The 22,846-nt window shown below is 37.6% G+C and overlaps 1 protein-coding gene across 6 annotated transcripts in view; it reads right to left on the reverse strand.

The window, feature by feature from the left end:
* The window catches only part of DLG2 (discs large MAGUK scaffold protein 2), a 2,095,027-nt gene that overhangs the window by 330,024 nt on the left and 1,742,157 nt on the right, over nucleotides 1–22,846 (reverse strand). The gene's annotated exons all lie outside the window — the stretch shown is intronic.

The following is a 22,846-nucleotide window of genomic DNA, read 5'->3' on the forward strand; positions in this document are numbered from 1 at the left end:
TTTTTTGAGACGGAGTCTCGCTCTGTCGCCCAGGCTGGAGTGCAGTGGCCAGATCTCAGCTCACTGCAAGCTCCGCCTCCCGGGTTTACGCCATTTTCCTGCCTCAGCCTCCCGAGTAGCTGGGACTACAGGCGCCCGCCACTTCGCCCAGCTAGTTTTTTGTATTTTTTTTTAGTAGAGACGGAGTTTCACCATGTTAGCCAGGATGGTCTCGATCTCCTGACCTCGTGATCCGCCCGTCTCAGCCTCCCAAAGTGCTGGGATTACAGGCTTGAGCCACCGCGCCCGGCCTAATATTCATAAAACATTTTAATGAGACAGGAAAATGCTTTATTTTATAGTGTTGAATAAAGTGGAATACAAAATTGTGTATGTGGATGTGGGGACAGCAGGGAGTGAAAGCACCTAATTCTCTTACCATTTCAGAGAGAGACTGAGCTAAGAATACAGGAAAGTAATCACTGTGGGGAGTAGGAATTCTAGTGCAGGTTTGAAAGAGAGTGAAAGAGTGAAAGAGGGTGAAAAGGGTGAAAGAGAGTGAAAGGAGTGAATGAGGGCTTTCTGGAAAGTGGTAACAGCACATGCAGATTTAAAGAGGAATCTGCAAACATGTCCCATTTAGGGAGTTTTTTGAAGGTTTGAGTAGATGACAAAATTGAAAAGTTAGGCAGGTCTTGAGTACAATTTTAACATCCATAGTTGATAAGAAGTTATGGAAGATAATGTTCCTCCTACTAGATGGAATTAAAAGAGTGCAATCATTTTGGCTATTCATTTGTACATTCATTCATTCATTCATTCCACAAATATTTACCAAAAACCTACTTTGTGGCAGGTACTATATACCTAGTACCAGAGAGAGGTACAAGGTATATAGTAAAACAATTTAAAAAATGATCCCTTTGTTTATTGAACAAATATTTTGATTGTAAGGAAATCTGATTGCAGGAACAGAGACTTATTTAAATTACTTTAGGTAACAGGACACACGTCCATGGAAACCCAGAAAAAGCTGCGTGAGAAATATGTAAGAGTGAGATCTAACGAGCTGGATCTTTACAACTTTCCCTTCAAGATAACGCTGTTTCTTTTGTGCTACTTGTTCCTTGTGTCTCAAATCACCACTTTAACTCTAATTTATAAATGAGATACTTTATACCTGATAGCTTCGTCTTTCCCTCAGTTTCTGTTCTGTAATGACATCAGCTGGCATTAGACTCAAAATGGACTATCAGGCCTCCTTTACATCATAAATCACTAGCTTCCCCTTTCACTGATCATTGCCTCGATTGGACTGCTTTTCAATTAAACATTCCTAACAGAGTATTTGCTGGACTTAGTACACCTTTTTGAATAAATCACCTTATTGGTTATTGGTTAGCCTCTGGATTGGCATCCTTTGAGCCAAGCACACTCCCTGTCTATTCAGCTCTCGCTAGCAGATGAATGACCTGGTCCTTATGAGTTTGGTTTGCTTTTTCAGCAGACCTGTGGGCAGGGCACAATTGTTCAAGCTGTGTATCCCATTGGTATTTTCAGGTTTGGTCTGTTGAGTATACTCCCCACATCTTCATATTCTTAACCAGTACTATGAAACAACAGTGTAGAGAAAAAAAGCAAGGCCATTCCTTTTTGAGAAAGATTTGGAAATAACAAAAGACAAAGGAAAGTGTGAGGAACATTACAAAGGCCCCCAAAGAGAAGGTTTGAAGCTTAATATCACTTACAATTTCTTTCTTTTTATCAAGCTGTTAAAATATAATATTACAGAATAAATACTCCACCTCTAAAATAATTCTTTTCTTTCCTCAGAGGCTCAAGGATGATTGACATTGGTAACACCTAAAGTTGCCAAATCTGATAAAGCTTTGAGTTTTAAAGTTCACACCCCCACAAGAATTTCTGAATATATTTAGCAAAATCACATTTTCTAAAGTAGAATTCAAAATATTTATTCATCTATATACTTTTGTAGGCCAATTTTACATTACTAAGACAAACTCTACGGGGGGGGGAACTCTCATACCTTTGACTGAATGGATGCTGAGATTGAATATAACAACAGCTCCCTAGAAGGCAAAATAATGTTCAGATATAATTCTCTACTTTTGAACAGGAAGGATAAGGTGGCTTTAACCAAATCACTTAAATGGGTTTCTTTCACATTCCTTGGAAGAGGTACATTTTCCTCTGTTTCATGCAGCTGTTTCCATTTAGTCTTCTGTGCCTGTTACTGTAAACAAGTTATGAAGATTGTTTGGTGGCCATGAGGGAAGGATAAGACATGCATAAGAACAAGAGATTGCTGTAGTACTGCCTTGCTCTCTTTAGAGAAGACTCTTTGCTAAGAAGCACTTTTATTGGGATTTCGGACCAAGACAAAGACTGAGGTCATAAATCCCCTTGAGTTGATGGTTCCATCCTATTAAAATTTACATATATTGGTACTTTCTTCCAACCCTAAACATTAGAAAGTCCCTGGTTTCCATCAGAGTCTAACTCCTACTTTCTCCATAAAGTCTTCTGAGTACACTTGATTACAGATTTTTCTCTCTTCTTAACTCCCATACAGTATTTCTTCACAATTGCCACTTGGTTTTGTACTTTGATATATTTTAAATAATAATAACAACTCACATATATCTTGGGAACTTACTATGAGGCTGGCCCTGTGCTACATATGCTATATATATCCGATGTCATGTAATCCTCCCATGAAACCTAAGACATATGTAATACTATTATCTGCAAAGGTTGGCATTAACTTGCCCCTCCTCACATACCTGACTTGTGAGTGGTAGGGCTTGGCTTTGAACCCAGATTGTCTGGGTTCAACCACTAAGTGTTTTGTTGTCATTGTTTTAAACTCTTTCTCTAGCATATACTTGCCCTCAGTGATCTGAATATATTTCTTGGTCATATTAGCAATTATAGTTCCTATTTTAAAGGCAATAGAGAATAGAACAGATAAAACGAACTGTGAGTCTGACTATCTAGTTTCATGTCTGGCCCCATTCCTTTAAGTCATGTGATCTTGGGCAGGTTGTTTACCTCTATGCCTCAGTTTCCTCCCCTAACACCCAGGAATAGTGCTTGTCTCTTAGGGCCTTATGAGTATTAGGTGAAATGATGCATGAATAGCACAGTGTCTTGAAGACAATCAGTAAATATTTTGACTACTATAGATATTTAAATAGGAAATCCAGCTGTAGGCCATCTGGTTTATACATCTCTCTCTTGTCATGTCTGTGGATGTGAATTCATTCATGACAGATAATTTCCTCTTATGATGACAAAACCGTATTTCTGGCCACATCTGGGGTTGAAAGATTTAGCTAATAAAAATACAGGATGTCCAGTTACATTTCTATTTTGGAAACATAACAAATAATTTTTTAGTATAAATATGTGACTATGCATAAGGCACATTTATACTGAAACCTATTCATTGTTGATTATTGTTCAAATTCACATTTAACTGGACATCCTTACTTGACAACCTGCCAGCCCCATCACCTTGCAAGTTTCCCTACATTGCTAGTAACCTGCCTTCCAGCATATACATTTATTCTGTAATAAAATTTACTTGTTTACTCTGACTCCCTCTTTAGTTTGCTATGTTCTTTTATTTATTTTTAAAATTTATTTAATTAATTATTATTATATTTTGAGACAGATTCTTGCTCTGTCACCCAGGTTGGAGTGCAGGGTCGCAATCTCAGCTCACTGCAACCTCCGCCTCCTGGGTTCAAGCGATTCTCCCATCTCAGCCTCTCAAGAAGCTGAGATTACAGGCACGTGCCACCATGCCTGGCTAATTTTTGTATTTTTAGTAGAGACACAGTTTCACCATGTTGGCCAGTCTCGTCTCGAACTCTTGACCTCAGGTGATCTGCCCTCCTCAGCCTCCCAAAGTGTTGGGATTACAGGTGTGAGCCACCATGCCCTGTCTGCTATGTGCTTTTAAATCAATATATGTGCTTAATTTTGTATTTTCAGTGCTCAACAAGATGTCTCTATTTATATCTATCCCCATATTCACATCTATACTCAAATCTATACATAAGAATGCAGATAGATAATTTCAAAATAAAAGTTGGTCATATTATACATATTACGCCACTGCTTTTATTTTTAAATTTCATGTTGGATATTAGACATTTTTCTGTGTCAGTACACATGGCACTGGCTATCTTTTTTTTAATGGCTGCAAAAACACTCTCCACACACTAGTGGTAGTAGTATAAACTGCTGAACCTACAGTTCAGAAATCTTACTTCCAGAAATCTGTTCTACAAAACTCAGTACAATAGGTGTTCACAGAATTGTCATTGTCACAGCATTTGGAGAAGCAAACCACTGGAAAACCTATGTTCATTAGTGTGCAAGTCATACTGTTTAATGTGGGCATTACACATTCCTGTTAAGTAACTTTGATGACATATAAGCATAGCCACACAGACATTCATAAGTGAAAAAATTCATTTAGCATTGAATATAGTTTTAATGTAGGCATTAAAACATTCCTATGTAAGTAAATTTGATGACATATAAAGATAGACACAACATATTATTAAGTGAAAAAAGCTGGTTAAAATCATATATAAATGGTTTGATTCAGTTTTTGTGAATAATAAAAAATATTAAGTATGATCCTAATTTTATTGAGTAGAGAATGAGATTAAAAGAATCTAGAAGCATATGGCAGGGAATTTGTTCAATATCATTTATGAATAATATGTCTACATAAAATTTTTATTTTCTCCCACTATTTCATGTTTTCTAAATGACTTTTAAATGACATTAAGAATTATTCATGATACAAGCTGAGCAATAGTTATAAATCTGTATATATAGTTTGATGCCAATTTTGTAAGAGGCATATCTGTACATCTGTAGGTTAATATGGAAAAGTTACCAACATGTTAATAGTGCTTTATCTGAATGGCGGGATTATGGGTACTTTTGATTTCCTTAAATATATTTTTTTGTATTTTAAATTTATTTTTTAAAAATATTTTTTGTACCCTGTAAGGGGGTAGATCTTGAATGTTATCACTACATACACAAAAATGGTAACTATGTGAGGTAATGAATATGTTAATTAGGTTGATAGTGGTAATCATTTCACAATGTGATATGGTTTGGCTGTGTCCCCAGCCAAATCCCATCTTAAATTCCCGCGTGTTGTGGGAGGGACCCTGTGAGAGGTAACTGAATCATGGGGGCAGGTCTTTTCCATGCTGTTCTCATGATAATGAATAAGTCTCATGAGATCTGAAAGTTTTATAAGGGGGAGTTTCCCTGCACAAGTTCTCTCTCTTTGCCTTCTGCCATGATTGTAAGGCTTCCCTAGCCATGTGGAACTGTAAGTCGATTAAACCTCTTTCTTTTGTAAATTGCCCAGTCTTATGTATGACTTTACCAGCAGCCTGAAAACGGACAAATACACAATGTATACACGACAAAACATCAAGTTGTACACCTTAAATATATAAAAATTTGTCAATTATAACTCAAAAAAGCAGGAGGAAAAAACTATTTTTTCTCTTAACTCCAGGGGAGGACTGTTAGGGATCTGTATTGGGTACTTTTCAATTCAGCCCCAAATATCCACAGAAACAGAAAATACATATTTTTTCAAATTAGTACTGCTTCCTTATTAATGAGCAACTTTTATTTCTATGTAGTGCCTAGGTACTAACTAACATGGCATTATGAGAGTAGTGAAAGCTCATTATAAATAATTGGTTATGACTAACAAGATGGCTTAACTGGTATCACCACATTTGCTATTTAAATTTGTCAATCTCAAATGTCTTCAGTTATGCAAATATATTCTGTTACTAACAAGATTCTACTTAAAGTTTAGTCTACTTTGGGGAAATTATGTGCTCGCTAAAGCCATTTTATGGAAAAGATGACACAAAATTAAAGCAAATTTACAGCAAGTGTAGTCTTCTTTTACTGGTGCATCTATTCACTCAACATATTTACTGCCCTTAGAAAACACATTGGGAGGCTATGAACATGGTGGAAAGAGCACAAGATTTGGGCTAGAAGATCTGGGTTCAAATACTGTTCTTCCACCTATCTGTGTGACTACAGGGAAGTACCTCTATTGCCTGAATCTTGGCTGCCTTATCTGGAAATGGCTTTTTAAGACCTACCTTATAGGACTGCTACAGGATTAAATGAGATAATATATGCAAAGCCTTCACAAATCACCTGCCATATGGTACACACACAGGAAACAACTATATTTATGTACCAGATACTAATCTAGGTGATATGGAAGATAAAAATCTGCTCTAGACAAATTCTTCCCTTAGCCATTACTTCGTCTTAGAGATGTGTGTATGTATTTGACAAAGTAAAGCTTAAAATGACTAAACATTATGGGAGGGAAATAGACACTCTTCCTTCACTGACACAACACGTTCTTAAGGCAACCATACATATGGCTTTCCCATTTATGCTCTTTTAAAGTCTCAGAAATCACCAGTAAAGAACGTATTCATATAACCAAACACCGCCTGTTCCACCAAAACCTTTTGAAGAGTAAATAAATAAGAGCTATTTTCTTGTACACTGTTGGCCAAAGTCTTTCAAGCAGGTTGAGGAAGATCACGAATTAAACTGAGGGACAGGTGACTAGTCATGAAGCCCAACAAAGACAACATTAATTGCCTATTGTGAGGATCCAGAGAAAACTGTGCTTTATTACTGATCCTGACTGGCCCAGTACAGCCAACGGAAGTCAGAGGTGCTGTTAAGTGAACTACTGGAATAAGGACACAGGGAATAACAGAACTAGATGGAAGAGATTTTTTAAAAAGACTAGCAATAGAGCCAAACCTTCCGTCTATTATATCTAACCAACCCGTAACAGATTCAACAGATGAGAGAAATTTTAGGACAATACATTCCAATAACAGCTTAGATAGATATCAGGCAAAAAAACTGCTGGAGAGTTGTAGTAAAAGCCAGGCACAGTGAAAAGTAATGGTCAAAATATCAAAGAGCCAATGGGCTCCACAGAATCTTGAGGTCAGCTCAGAATACTTCCGTGCAGCAGGGAGGTATACAGAACATAGAATTTGGAGCAAAGTCACCCCATAATCTTCCCTTTTGTCTCCTTAGGAAATATTCTATAAAATCTATGTGATTTGCCTGAAATCTGGAATTGGGTTTTTAGATGGTGAAGTAGAGGAGGGAAATGGTTGAATACTAGATTATTGCAAGAATGAAGGGTACCCAAATTTCTCAGTCACTATATGGTCACATATACCATCACCTTTAATCTTTACAACAATAAACCTTCACAGTGGATATTATATATAGCTTTTGCATAATGGTGACACATAGTGGTGCGTGCCTATACCCAGCCACTCCGGAGGCTGAGGCTCGAGAATCGCTTGAACTCAGGAGGCAGAGGTTGCAGTGACCCAAGATTTCATCACTGTGCTACAGTCTGGGCAACAACGAGACTCTGACTCAAAAATAAATAAATAGGAGGGAGTAGGATAATTGACATATTAATGTGTGTTTTGAGCTTCCTATTTTTTCTTCCCAAGTCTGAAGCATATAACCAGACCTTTATATTCCCTTGCCTCACTAGAGATCTGTAATACAGGAAGAAAAGCATAATTTTCCCAAAAACTTCTCTCTTCCAGGTTTTCGTTCCTCAAAAATCTGAGCTCCTAAAGGGTTGATGCTCAGGGTGAGCTCTGAGAGAAAAGGCAGGCAAGACAGAGCCTATTATTCTATTATACATTTGGATTTAAAGGAAATAAAATAATGTTCTATCGAAATGTATTTGTAGAGTACAGTGCATACCTGCATACCTGCTACAAGTGTTTTTAAATAGCTGATACATTTAGTTATAAAATCTAAACACTGCCATACAAATTCTGTGATTGGTAACTCTTGCTCAGGATCAATGATTTTCTTTACACATTGTCACTAGTAGTCTCAGTGGTCTAGGGTCATCCGCTATTTTAATGAAAATTTACCCTATGAGAGAAATGCCTCTGTGTGTGTGTGTGTGTGTGTGTGTGTGTGTGTGTGTTCTAATGTGCTACGTTTTGCTTTTACTTCTGGTAACATGATTTTCTCCCTCCCCTCCCCTCCCCTCCCCTCCCCTCTCTGTCTTTCTTTTGGCAGAGTTTCACTCTGTCACCCAGGCTAGAGTGCAATGGCGCAATCAAGGCTCACCGCAACCTCTGACTTCCAGATTCTGGCGATTCTCCTCCCTCAGCCTCCCAAGTGGCTGAGATTACAGGTACCCACCAACACTGCTGGCTAATTTCTGTATTTTTAGTACAGATGTGGCTTCACTATGTTGGCCAGGCTGGTCTTGAACTCCAGACCTCAGGTGATCTACCCGCCTCGTACTCCCAAAGTGCTGGGATTACAGGCTCAAGCCACCACGCCCAGCCAACTTCTGGTAATACGATTTTCTGAGGTCAAATACACAATGAATTTAAGCCAGTGATTCCCAAATCTACCTGTGCATCAGAATCACCTGTGGATATGTTAGTTGTGTTTTTGATATTCATGTCCCACTTCCACCCTGGACATCCAGATTTGGTAGATCTGGCATGGGGCTAAGGACTTTGTTTTTTAAAGAGATTTCACAGGTGACTAATGGGCTATCAGAGTTGAGAACTACAATTAGACCTGCTCTTTTTGAAAAAGGTCTGAAATAGTCACATTTTTGAATGACATTAACTCTTTCAGTACTATAGAATACAAATTATTGCTCTAACTTATTTTGACTTGATTATATTCCGTGGATAAATGTTAATATTTGTAGAATGTAAATATTAAGTTCTTTTTTTAAGGGAAGATAAAAAATAGTACCTTTCATTATTTCACTGGTGAGTACACATATGTGCACACACACATAATTCTTTAAAAAGTTTTGTAAGCAGAATTTAAACAAATATTTCTCTCTAAGCTGCAGAAAACAATGGTTCTGGGGATGGCCCTACCTTGCTTTAGTCAGGCAGACCACATTCTCACTATGAAAGCCACACTCAGTTGCAACTCCTACATAGCTTCCCTTAGTACTCACAAATTTAAATTCAGTATAACCTTATTAGAGCTACTCTCAACATTATATAGATTTAGATGTATACTCTGTATGAAACTTCAACAGTATATGATCCAAGCTAATATTATGCAGTGAAGCTATGGAACTAATGCCACTCCTAGGAACTGGAAAGCATCGTGATAGATGTTGCTATGCATATATTTAATTTTTGTGCTCAAATAATGATGGTATGCAAAATAACCACTGCATTTACTTTTAAAGTTTATGATGCCTGAATAGGAAATCTGAATATTTGGGGAATGCAAATATTTGTGTTTACTCAACATTCTAGACTTTTTTTTAAGTTTTGTAATGAGTAATCAGCTTCTTTAACATATAGACTTTTCTTTTTGTATGACTTTTATAATTAGGCCTAGTTTTTGACAGATTCTTCTTAATTAACATCAATATATGTTTTTAAATGGCATTGAAATATAGAGAAAACATCATTGAATAATGTCACAAAATCTATTGTTAATACAGGTATAAGTATAGTGTAAATGTATGCTTTATTAGGCTAGCTGGAAGAATGTTTCCCCTGCATTCACTTCTTAACCTCACTCTACCACTCCCAGCTAGCTCAACTATCATCACAGTGGCGGCCGGTCCTATAATCACTATGGTGTCCTGAACTAAAAGTCAATGTTAATAATATTAATGGCCACCCTGAATGTAGCTCATTTTGTGCCAGGCTCTGTTTGAAGTGTTTTACATGGACTAACTTATTTAATCCTGAGAATAACCCATGGCATAGGCATGGATGGGGAAACTAAGGCACAAAGAAGTTACATAACTCATCCAAAGTCAAATAGCTAGTAAATGGTGAGCCCAGAGTCTTTTGAGTCTAATATCTGTTCTCTTAAGCAAGATATTACCCTCTTTCTGGCTTCTGGCTTCTGAGTTTGTCAATTACTTTCTAATTGTCAAAGGGGAAATCATGGAATCTATCATCTCAGGTTCCAAGTCTGTAAAATAGATATAACGGCATCTCTCTGTCCATTTTGTATAAAGTCATAGGAATTAAAATGAGAAACAGGAAAGTATCTGTGCAGTACTAGATAGCTATGACCGTTTACTAATACTATGATAAATTCAGAGCAAGACTTCACAAAAGTGGCTTTGAAATCTTTGACTGTCACATTTATTTCAGCTATTTCATTTTGCCTTCATCTCCTATCTCAAGGTGGTAAATGACACTTTAGAAAAAGATTAAAGCAAAACAAAACAAAAAAAATCTCAGGCTCCAATGGATCAGTTGATAACATTCCCATTAGGAAGCAGCATACATGAGAAAGGACTCACATTGTTCTCCTTCAAGGTCAATCCAATTTTTTTAAAGAAAACCTAGGATGGGGGTGGATATTTAAACGTTTACATGCAGGGAGACACCCTCACAACCACAACTAAGTTCTTTCAGCAAATGCTCATTAAGGCAGCCACGTGGGGTCTGATGTAATGGCAGAATGACAGGCATTAAGGACTGACTCCCCACCTGGCACTCCATGGAAGTTGATTGCTTTCTGAACAGGTTGTGTTTCTGGGAGGAGGCAACCACATAAAACTTTAGTTCTACCTTTCTGAGTAAAAGAAAAACCAAGACTAGCTTGAAGCAGAGAGAAAATTCTAGAAATCTTAAAGTTAATAATGCTACCTATATAGTACCAGAAAAAAAAAAACAAAAGCCAGACTCAAGTTGGTCTGATTTTTGATCTTGTTATATACCAACTGCATGTTAATAGCACAAATATACGGATTTTGGAGGCCAATTGCCTATCTTTATAAACACTAGCTTTGCTCATTACTAACTATGCAGGCAAGTAATTAACTGGTCTGTGCCTATATTTCATCTGTAAAATGGGAATAAAAATAGGATTTACCTCATGGAATGATGGGAAGGTTAATGAGTTTATATATAGAGAGTGTCTAACACATTGTTAGGCTAGACAAGTATTTATCTTTTTCACTAATCTTTCTTGCTTCCACTTCCTCATGCATAAAGTGAAAATAATAATACCAATCTCAAAGATGGAGATATTTTATGGAAAATACTTAGCATAGACTGGCATATATATGGCAGAAATTCAATAAATGACAATAATTATTACCATTAATTCAAAACGAATTTTTACATTTTTTCTAACATTGTTGTCCACATGGTCTCCAGTGTTGATTAGAAATAATTTACAAGAGAGTATGAAACATTCTTTTTCTCTAATGGGTTTAGAAGAACTGTAGAAACCAAGTAAACTAGCTGAGATTATAGATTAAATGTGATAATATATGAAAGATATCCAGTACCAAGCATATCTCAATAAATGGTGCTCCTTTCCCCTAGCTCTTTAAGATTCAATAATCATGTTGTATGTGATAACTATCAGGCCTCTGAGCCCAAGCCAAGCCATCGCATCCCCTGTGACTTGCACGAATACGCCCAGATGGCCTGAAGTAACTGAAGAATCACAAAAGAAGTGCAAATGTCCTGCCTCGCCTTAACCCGATGACATTCCACCATAAAAGAAGTGAAAATGGCCAGTCCTTGCCTTAAGCGATGATATTATCTTGTGAAATTGCTTTTCCTGGCTCATCCTGGCTCAAAAGCTCCCCACTGAGCACCTTCTGACCCCACTCCTGCCCGCCAGAGAACAACCCCCCTTTGACTGTAATTTTCCTTTATCTACCCAAATCCTACAAAACGGCCCCACCCTTATCTTATCTCCCTTTGCTGACTCTCTTTTCGGACTCAGCCCGCCTGCACCCAGGTGATTAAAAAGCCTTATTGCTCACACAAAGCCTGTTTGGTGGTCTCTTCACGTGGACGCCCATGACAATAACTACACAAATAGGTTTTAAATCTAATGATCTTTTCCCTTCCCTACCCCCTACTTTCTTGGATTAATGTCTTTTTAGATTATCAATAATAAAAAATAAGAATTGTTGCTCCTATGAGGAAGGGGAAGGAGGAAGCAATTTAACATACTTTAGGCCGGGCGCGGTGGCTCAAGCCTGTAATCCCAGCACTTTGGGAGGCCGAGATGGGCGGATCATGAGGTCAGGAGATCGAGACCATCCTGGCTAACACGGTGAAACCCCGTCTCTACTAAAAAATACAAAAAACTAGCCGGGCGAGGTGGCAGGCGCCTGTAGTCCCAGCTACTCGGGAGGCTGAGGCAGGAGAATGGCGTAAACCCGGGAGGCGGAGCTTGCAGTGAGCTGAGATCTGGCCACAGCACTCCAGCCTGGGCGACAGAGCCAGACTCCGTCTCAAAAAAAAAAAAAAAAAAAAAAAAAAAAAAAAAAAAAGAAAAAAAAAAACCATACTTTAAATGCCAATTATTTGATTTCTATATGCTATCTCTGTTCTTCAACACTATCCTACCAACTAAGTTATTATCTCTTAATTACAGGTGAAGAAACCAAGGGATAAATAGTCCAAGATCATAAAGTCATTTAATGGTAGAACCTTTAATTAATCTTTAGCAAATTTCTAGAATACAGTATAGTATTATTAACCATAGTCATCATGCTGTGTACTAGATTTGTAGCATTTACTCATCTTGCATAACTGAAACTTTGTATCTTTTGACTAACACCTTCATGTTTCCCCCTTGATATGTGCCTAGACTCATCCAGTTCCAAAAGTCAGGCTACTTCCTTCCACTTACCTTCCTGCCTCTAAAGAGATAAATATCTTGGTAGAAATACTAGAATTGAAAAAAAAAAATGAATTACACAAAATTATGGGTAGTGCCTTCAATAATGGACCTTTAAAAACAACTGGGATTAATCATTATGAGTTTTAAAAATTATAATTTGGAGAATAGTTCCCAGATGTTAAGCCTAATGTATTTACCTCTTATTTTCTGTATGGACAGTACATTTTATATAATGTTTAATCTCTTGTAACTTCCATCACTTACCAGCTGAGTCAGCCTTGGGTTAGTCAAAATCAATTACCTGAGGTGTAAAAGGGTGTAATTATAGCTGTCTCCTGGAATTACTAGGCAAATTAACCAATGTATATAAAAGCACTTTGTAAACTGAAAGTTATTACACAAATATCAGTTTTTACTATTACCAAAATTCTTAAGAATTCTAAGAAGTATTTAAATAATATCTGCTCATAACTGAGGATGTTCTGGCTCTGAATACTGTTTGTAAAAAAAGTACAAGCAAATGGCCAGGTGCAGTGACTTATGCCTGTAATCCCAGGACTTTGGGAGGCTGAGGTGGGTGGATCACTTCAGGCCAGGAGTTCGAGACCAGCCTGACCAACATGGTGAAACCCTGCCTTTACTAAAAATACAAAATTAGCTTGTCTTGGTGGCACATGCCTGTAATCCTAGCTACTTGGGAGGCTGAGGCAGTAGAATCACTTGAATGTGGGAGATGAGGTTGCAGTGAGCTGAGATCGTGCCATTGCACTCCAGCCTGGGCAACGAGAGTAAAATCCTGTCTCAAAAACCAAACAAACAAAAACAAGCAAATGGCTTGGACCGTAGAATAAACAGGACTCCTGCTTAAGTACCTTGCATGTGACTTTTACAATATTGTCTCCCCTTACACCCTGGACCCTACTGAAGCTGTCACAAGAAAGTCATAGATACTAGTGGCTAATTCCTATTGTTCTTTTCCAGTCTCAGTCACCCCCTGGAAGAAGCTGTTCCTGACTCATCAGTCTGCATTAGATGCCTTTCCTTAGCTCCACACAGCTTTCAGTACTGCTCTCCAACACAGTATGCTTCACCTCTATTATAATTTTGGGTTTACTTGCCTGCCCCCCTTCACAGTGTCCACTTTGCTGTCGTTTTGAAGATACCAAACACTGGCAAATATTTGTTGTGTCTGAGATGGCCTCTCTGATAAAATGGCTTTTGACCAGAGAGCTGAAGAAAGAAATGCAAACCATGTGGTCATGGAAGGGAAAAACATTCAAGGCAGAAGGAGTGGCAAGCACAAACTTCCTGAAGCAAAGTATGCCTACTGTGATTAAGTAACAAGGAAGTCTGAGTATCAAAGAAGGGAGTGGTAGGAGATGAGGTCAGAGCAGCTAGCTGGAGTCAAATCATAGTCTCATAAATAAGGGCTTTAGATTTCAACCCAGATGATGTGATCTGAATTTAAAAGAGTCATGTATGGTGCAGCATGAGTAACAGAGGCAGAAATGGAAGCTGTTTAGGGGGCTATTACAATAGTCAAATGATAGATGATATGAATAGACTAGTATGCTGGTAGTGGCATGTGGCACATTGTGGATGTATTTTGAAGGTAAAACCTACAGAATTTGTTGATGGACTGCATATACAATATGAAAGGGGGAAAAAAAGAGACGGCAAACTCCAAGGTCTGTGACCCGAGCAATAGCTCCCATAGAACAATCATTTGCTAAGAAGAGGAAGACAGGCTGGGTGTGGTAGCTCACGCCTGTAATCCCAGCACTTTGGGAGGCCAAGGTAGGGGGATCGCTTGAGCTCAGGAGTTGGAGACCAGCCTTCCCAACATGGTGAACCCCTGTCTCTACAAAAAATACAAAAATTACCCCAGCATGGTGGCATGTGCCTGCTGTCCAAATACTCAGGAGGCTGAGGTAGAAGAATTGCTTGAGCCTCGGGAGGTTGAGGCTGCAGTGAACTGAGATCAAGCCACTGAACTCCAGCATGGGGGAAAGAGTGAGACCCTGTCTCAAAAAAAAGAGAGTAAGACAATGGAAGGGCAGGCTGGGAATAAAAAGCAAGAGTTTGTGTTTGGACATATTAAATATGCAATGTTTATAAGACAACCAAGTGAGATGCTGATTAGGCAGTAGGAATTTGGCATTTATATTAAATAAACATATAATCAAGAGATGAAGGCAGAAAGATTGTAAAAGCACAGTAAGAAAATACTAAAAATAAAGGTCCATTAATAGGAAAGTAATTATATAAATTATGGTTCAGTTATATGATAGGCTATTATACAGCTACTAAACATGTTTTTGAATACTAAGAACATTAGAAAATTCTCCAGATACAATATTTAAAGCAAAAAAAAAAAAAGCAAAAACTCTCTCATTGTACATAGTATGGTCAAAATTATATAAACAAACGTACAGACAAGGAAAAAACTCAAAGGAAAATATTTCAAGTGATTATCTCTCTGTGGTAGGAAAATAGTAATGTTAGTAGTTTTCTTAATATTTTGTTTATTTTACAGTTTTCTACAAAACATATTACTTTTACAATTAGAGGAAAGGAAATTAGACAAAATAAAACATTGAAAGAAAAAATCAAGGAGGGCTATAAGGCAGATTAGTAGGTAATAAAAGCAAATGGATATAAAGATGGATAAAATATCTGGAAAATATATAAAGCAGTATTTTCAAGATGTGTTTTTATGCAGTTATAGTTTGCCCCATTATCTATATTAACACAATTACCTAGAAGCAAAAAGTGAACGACATAACCCAAAACTTATGAAATTTATAAATTGATAGCATAGTAAGAATGTCTTTGGAATCCAATGATTGTATCTCACAATTTTCCTATGTTTTGTTCAGATCATTACTAATGATCATTACTAATATTAACATAGTAACCTCATCCACAGCAGCTAATGATATAGGACAGGAGTCCTCAACCCCCACTATCGGTCAGGTCTATGGCCTGTTAGGAACTGGCCACGCAGCAGGAGGTAAGCTGTGAACTTCACTGCCTGAGCTTCCCCTTCTGTCAGATCAGCCCCTGGCATTAGATTCTCAAAGGAGCGAACCCTGTTGTGAGCTGCACATGTGAAGGATTTGGGTTGCATGCTCTTTATGAGAATTGAATGCCTGATGATCTGAGGTGGAATAGTGAAACAGTTTCATCTGGAAACCCATCTCGCCCCTGCCACCTGTCCATGGAAAAACTGTCTTCCACGAAAGTGGTCCCTGGTGCCAAAAAGGTTGGGGACCACTGATATATGAGATGGCAGGAAATCACCCAGGCATTGCAAAGCTGTCATGGACAATTGCTAAAGTATACATCTGTGGGCAATTAAGAATCAGGTATCTTCTTGTCCTATATTGTCACCTTATGGATATATGAATATGAAAATAAACTCCTAGAAGAAGAGACCATGTCTACTTTCTTGAGTCACAGTATACACCCTCTTTCAATGTCATACAGATTATGGACAGAAATAAGCTGCACATTGTGTTCATGACAGTGGTTAACTTGTAAGAGGATACAGACCAACTGATGGTTGATGGTTTCTACAGCAGTCCCTCCAAAATTCTCCACTGCCTATCATCAATCCTTTTTTGCATCAATGAACTAAAGAATGAAAGCAAGGATGAACTTACTCCATTAAAAATGTAATGCGGCATTGATTAAATAACGATTCAAATTTTACATGCATAGCAACAATAGCTATATATATGCAATAACCATTTCTATAAAATTAAAGGGCATAGTGTTGTGTGTTTATGTCTGGCTAACTCATGAATAACACAGGAAATGATAAATATCTATAGGAGACAGTCTTAAATTTCTCATTACTGTTGCATTTTTGCTAATATTTATTTCCTTGAAAGCAAACAGCAGCTTAACGTGTTTTCTAATATGTAGATGTCCCCCTTGAATTAAGATTTGTCAGATTCCCCATTAGCATACCCACTCTCTCTGCTTCCTACTTCTAGTAGGATAGTTCTATGAATCATTCTTCATGGTTTATGTAAGTAAACTTAAGTGGTATGTGGTAAATTGTTTATTTACATTAATAAAGAGAAAACTCTCCTTGAGGCTTCCACATAATGGTCTATCTGTCTCACTAGTTTTGTCTCACTCTCCTCTTTCATTTCTATACTTTGCTTCAAAACAAAGACTGGTACATTATAGTACCAGTCTCTATGTTGGAGAAATCAGAAATGCAACACAGAGCAAAACAAAATCTCAGAATCTCAGAGACATTTGCTCATGAATCTTTAATTTGGTTAAGTTTTATAATGAACTTTGTAAAGTCTGTAAGGAGACTGATGTCATGTTTTGCAGAACTTTTTAAGGGAAAAGCTACCTAGAGTTAGCTATTGAGAGTCACTATAAATTTTTTAAAAGGAAAAAATCAGCAAATTATCCATCAAAAAATCATATTTTAGCCAGAGGGAAAACTGATAGACTAGTTTATACCATATTTGGTTCCACTGAATTCTGTATTAGATTTTCATTGCAGCTGGTACTAGATATTCATTGTAGTCACAAAAATTAAGATTCTCAATAAAGCAGTCAGACTATATGACTCTCTGTAATAAAATATTCTAATGTGTTCTACAAGATAAATAAGTTGAAAAATCTATACACGTAGATTACATGTTTGAGCAGCTGTGTAATATTGTTGGCTACAGTTCCATAAATAATTGGATGATATTTACCAAAAAGGGGTTTATTTGTATCATAGTTCATCTTAAAATCCTTGTTTTTCAATAGTATTAATAACAGCTAACAGTTTTCAGGTGCTTATTTTTCCCAAGCATGTTACATGTACTAACTCAGTTTATTGTCACAACAAACCTATGAGGTAAAAAGTATTATTTTGCCCCTTTTATAAATGACAAAACTGAGGCAAAGGGGAGGTGCATAACTGACTGAAGGTCACACAGCTAGGAAATGGTGTGATTCAAAACTAAGCAGGGTAACTTCAGGACCCACATACCTAATCACTCAGTTATTCTACTATAATTCTAAAGCAGGGTCAGTTGCCTGCTTAGGGTACTCGAGCTGTTTTCCACCATACCTGACTAAAAGTGATAGTGACAGGAGGCAGCCAAATGCCTAGGCAGATAGGGGTGGGTAACCAGTGAAACCCCACCTTCAAGCAAAAATAACAGCCTGAAAACCACGGCCCAAAGTGATAACTTCTATTCCTGTTCGCCCACTCTCTCCCAATTGGTTCTTTCTGAATAATGGCTTTTTACCAATCAAATGTTGCCTTTTCCAAAACTACCTATGGCCCGTCCTGCCCTCATCCTATGCATATAAAGACCCCAGACTCAGTCGACAGTTAGTGAACTGGGAGATGCAGACCCTCCCTCCGTTGGAGTGGATATCATCTAATCAGCTGCCAGTGCAGGTAGGATAAAAGCAGGCAGAGGAACATGGAAAGACTAGACTGGCTTAGTCTTCCAGATGTAGTCTTCCACATCTTTCTCTTGTGCTGGGTGCTTTCTACCCTCAAACAACAGACTCCAAGTTCTTCAGCTTTGGAACTCTTGGACCTTTGACCACAGAGTGAAAGCTGCACTGTTGGCTTCCCTACTTTTGAGATTTTGGGACTTGGACTGGCTTCCTTGCCTCTCAGCTTGCAGATGGCCTATTGTGGGACCTCACCTTGTGATCATGTGAGTCAATACTCCTTAATACACTCGCCTTACGTATACATCTCCTCTTATGCATCCATCCTATTATTTCTGTTCCTCCAGAGAACCCTGACTACAGCCTGACTTTGGGGAAGAAGACCTGCTCTTCCTGTCCCCTCTCTAACTCCTCTCCCTGCTGAGACATCTTCATCACTCAATCAAATTCTCCGCCTTCACTATCATTTAATCATCTGTGTGACCTCATTCTTCACGGATGCTGGACAAGAGCTTGTGACCACTGAGTGCAGGTCCCCAGAAAGGCTGTCACACTGGCCCTTTGCCATCACCGGAGGAGGGCAGCCACCCCATGCCATGAGGCAAGGGGCCAGCTGAGCTGCTAACATACTGCTGTCTGCAAATGGCAGAACTAAAAGAGTATTGTGATACCCCCTCTAGGGTTTCAGGATTACGGGCACCCTCACCTGGATGCCACCACACTCCCCTCCAGGAGACATGCCTGGTCTGGCCATGGGCCCCACATGGAGCTTGCTCCTGTGCCGGTGCCTGGAGCAGCCAGCTGGATCCCACACTCACTCACATGCTCCCTCCCACAAGGGGCTGAGCACGGTGGGCCAAGCAGACAGGGTGCCCCTGCCACGAGTCCAGTGAAGGGGCCAAGAGAAATCCTGCATCAAAAGCATATAAGAAAAGATTTCTTTCCTGTGTAAGAAGAAACTTCTAGTTCTTTCAGGAATGGTTTTAAGTCATTAAATGTAAACTAAAAAGAAGAGAGGCTAGAATATGCTTGTACTGTACTCTGATGAGGTGTTGTCTGATCCTTTGAGAGCTCGCTTCTAATGGGTACCATAAACCTTGAGTCATTGTTAAGGGACAGTTTATATAAAACACAATTAACAATTGGCAAATTTGTGTAACTTAGCTCAGTGTTTCTCAAACTTGGGTACTTAAATGTACCTTGGAGTTTGTGGTATTTGCCAGGGATTACAAATATCTTCAGAAAACCTTTCTGGTGTGTCAATTTCATTTTAAGATTTGGAAAAAAAACAATGTAGTTTGTAACAAGAATATTTTTACTCTGAAGCAAATAATATTCTGCAAGCTTTTGTGATGGAAGATACAAGATTTTATGTGTTTTATGCTTGGGCAGAAATCTTCATGTTCTACCTCAGAGTCTGAGGAGAACAAGTTTATTTTCTATGTTAAGGGCACGTAAGTAGAAACATGTTACAAACAGTGGTCTGGCTTCTAACCAGTTCTGATCCACAAAGTTAAACAATAAGAGATAAGAAAAACAAAACAAAAAGAAACAAATAACAGTGGCAAATACTTATGCTGTTCCTGAAAGACTACTCCATGGGTGATTAAAAACTACAAAAATGGTCAGTAGTCAAAACAGTCTGACTAAGCCAGGTCTGCTCTTCACGTGGAACATGGGCTATTAAACCTTGCTCTGAGATATAGCTCAGATTTCTCTATTCCCCTTCTCTTCCATTGCTACCCCTCACTCCAATCCTAGGTGCCATAATCTTTTCCCTCTTTTTTTCAGTGGTCTCTCCACACAGCAGCCAGAACTTCTTCTTCTGTATTTTTTTTAATCAGATCATTTAATTTTCCTGATTAGTACTCTTCAATGAATTCTCAATGCACTTAAAACTAGACCTACACTTTCTCATTACCTGTGAAGTCCTACATCTTCTACTTCCTGCTTCCTTATCTAACCTAATTTTCTGCCTGCTCCCATTACCTCATCTCTGTCTAGCCAAACTGGACTTCTTTACATTGCTGGAATACACTAAACTTATTCCTGCCTCAGTGACTTTGGCTTTGCTATTCCCTCTTCTTGGAATGCTATTTCTCTGATCTTTAATCACCATTTTCTACTTTTTATTCAGGTCTCAGTCCATATGCTATCTCCTGAGAGAGGCACTCCCTGGTTATCCTACTTCACATTGCTCTCTTCCCCAATCACTGCTCATCACATTATCCTGTTTTATTTTCTTTATAGCACTTAGCACTAACTGGACTTAATGCATTTATTTATACATCTCTTATTCAATATACTAAAATGTAAATTTCATGAGGGCAAGCACCTTGACCAGTTTGTTCACCATTGTGATTTTGTTGCTAATAAACATGCTTGACATGGGTAGAAGCTGAATATTCACTGAATGAGCAAATAACTGAATGAATGAAGGAGAAAAGGCAACTTGAATATACATTAGATGACCTGGCTAGTAAGCTAGTGTTCTATAATTCAGACAATAGAGTAGACATGGACTCCAGACTGATGAGATTATGTCTGTTCAGTAAGTGATGGAGTCAAACTGGTAAATATTAAAGTTACAGTTTGGGGCAGCTCTTGTAAAGTCTCTGTAGACAAGAAATCTTTATTGAGACTTTATTTATATTATGCTTTTTAATGAACTAAATGATGTGAGGGACCAATATGTAGAGGCAGCCAGAAAGACACACCAAGTTCACAGCTAGTTGAACTTAATTTCTAACACTGAGAAATATATCTTTTACAGTTACAATTTAGGTCCCTGGGTTTTATAACAATATTTATCACATTCATAATTTGGGAAATTAGGTCCCTACATCTTGAAAGAGCAGTTTTACTTTGCATTACCAATATTTTTTGTTTCATATTAATACTGTTTGCATATCCTAAGTATATTCAGCCAGACAGTAATGATGTGTGGTTTGCCCCTCTTCTGAGCAACTAGGGAAAACTTGACCCAGTAAAGATAGAACTCATAGTTACAGGTAATGTACAAAATAGACACTGTTACCAGGTAATCCTTGATTGAATATAGTTTTTCATAATTGCTACTTTCTTACTCCAGCCAAAAAAAGAGTGCATATATACAGGGGCTCTAAATCTGATTGTACTACTTACAAATACAGGACAAGGGAAAGCCAACAAATCACTCTGGACCCTGTGTCCCCAGCCCATCCAAAAAAGGGAGATCAGACTCTATTTTATTTATGGCCCTTTCTACTCTGACAGTCTATAATGCCTGAGCCAAAACAATCTCAGTGTCATTGGAATAGCTTTGTTTTCCAAAAATTGGAAACTGGATATCTACATCACAATGAATGCTGATTTATAGGGACTCAGTGAGCATGCCACTAAGAAATTGTATCCAAAAGTTTTTTATTGGTACATTTTCTTCTAAATTAATTCATGGAAAATAAAACTTCTCAGTTTATGCAGGTGTACATTTCTTTAATAGAAATAGATTTAAAATCTACCTAGGTTATTGTAGTATTATTTGAATCAAAATTGCTTTAAAATCCTTACTATACATTCATAACAAATGTGACTATAAATCAGGAAAATAGAGAAACATTTATCACAACAGATTAAGATATGAATACATGGAACAAAAGGTTTCCAATTTGATGTGATTTTATAGGTTATGGGTAAGTTCCTATTTCACAGACATGTTTCCCTACTGGCCCAAGTTCCATTATTAGAGATTTATTTTCTTGATTTACTATTTTAGGAAAATACAAAGTAGGTCTCAAACATAAGCAGCTAAATGAACTTAGAATAAGAATTTATAGAGCTTTCTAAAAATGACCACATTGGTACATGTTAACATATTAAAACTTCACAATTCCATGAGGAAATTAGAAGATCCTTTATAGCGAATCTATGGATGAGAAAATCAAGACTCAAGGAGATGAACTGAATTGTTCAGAGTTATCTAGGTAGTAAGTGGTAGGATGAGTACTACCAACCAGGGATGCAGGGATGGGGCCTTTGAAAACAGACAGGCGTGAATTCAAATTTTGATTCTATTTGATTGCTGTATGCTATGAGGGAATTACTTAACCTCTCTGAGAATTTTTTAATCTGTAAAAATCAAGAATAAGAATATCATATAAATAATATAGGAACAATAATATATATTACAGCACTTACTGTTAATGGTGTATAGTAATGATCCTTTTGTTTTTATTACTTTATGTACTGTTAATCTTACAGCTAGGTTGCATAGGAGAGAAGGAATAGGAATATAAAGATGATGTAAATGTAGGTACCATTTTCCTTTGTGAGTCTTATATTTCAAGTTCTAATTTTTGCTTTCATTTTATTCTATTTCTATTTATTCTGTGAGTCTGCACAATCTCTCCCCCTACCACAAATGCCCTTCGCCATCCCTTGACTCTCTGACCAATGCCTGCACAGTTTTCAAGTGCTAATTAGAGTCATTTCTTCTTCTTCTTTTTTTTTTTGACTGTTAACATGGAAATTTACTTAAAAGTACTCATGAAAGATACAAGTCTTTCTTTTGGGGTTAAATATAGGTATACTTTGAATTTCACAAAGGGGATAAATATCACTAGTTCACAAAAATCTTATCTATGAGTCATTTAAAACAGTTTCTAGCAGCGTTTTTTTTTTTTTTTTT

The sequence above is a fragment of the Rhinopithecus bieti genome, unplaced genomic scaffold, assembly GCF_001698545.2.
Source record: "Rhinopithecus bieti isolate Rb0 unplaced genomic scaffold, ASM169854v2 scaffold_30846, whole genome shotgun sequence".
Taxonomy (NCBI): Eukaryota; Metazoa; Chordata; class Mammalia; order Primates; family Cercopithecidae; genus Rhinopithecus; species Rhinopithecus bieti.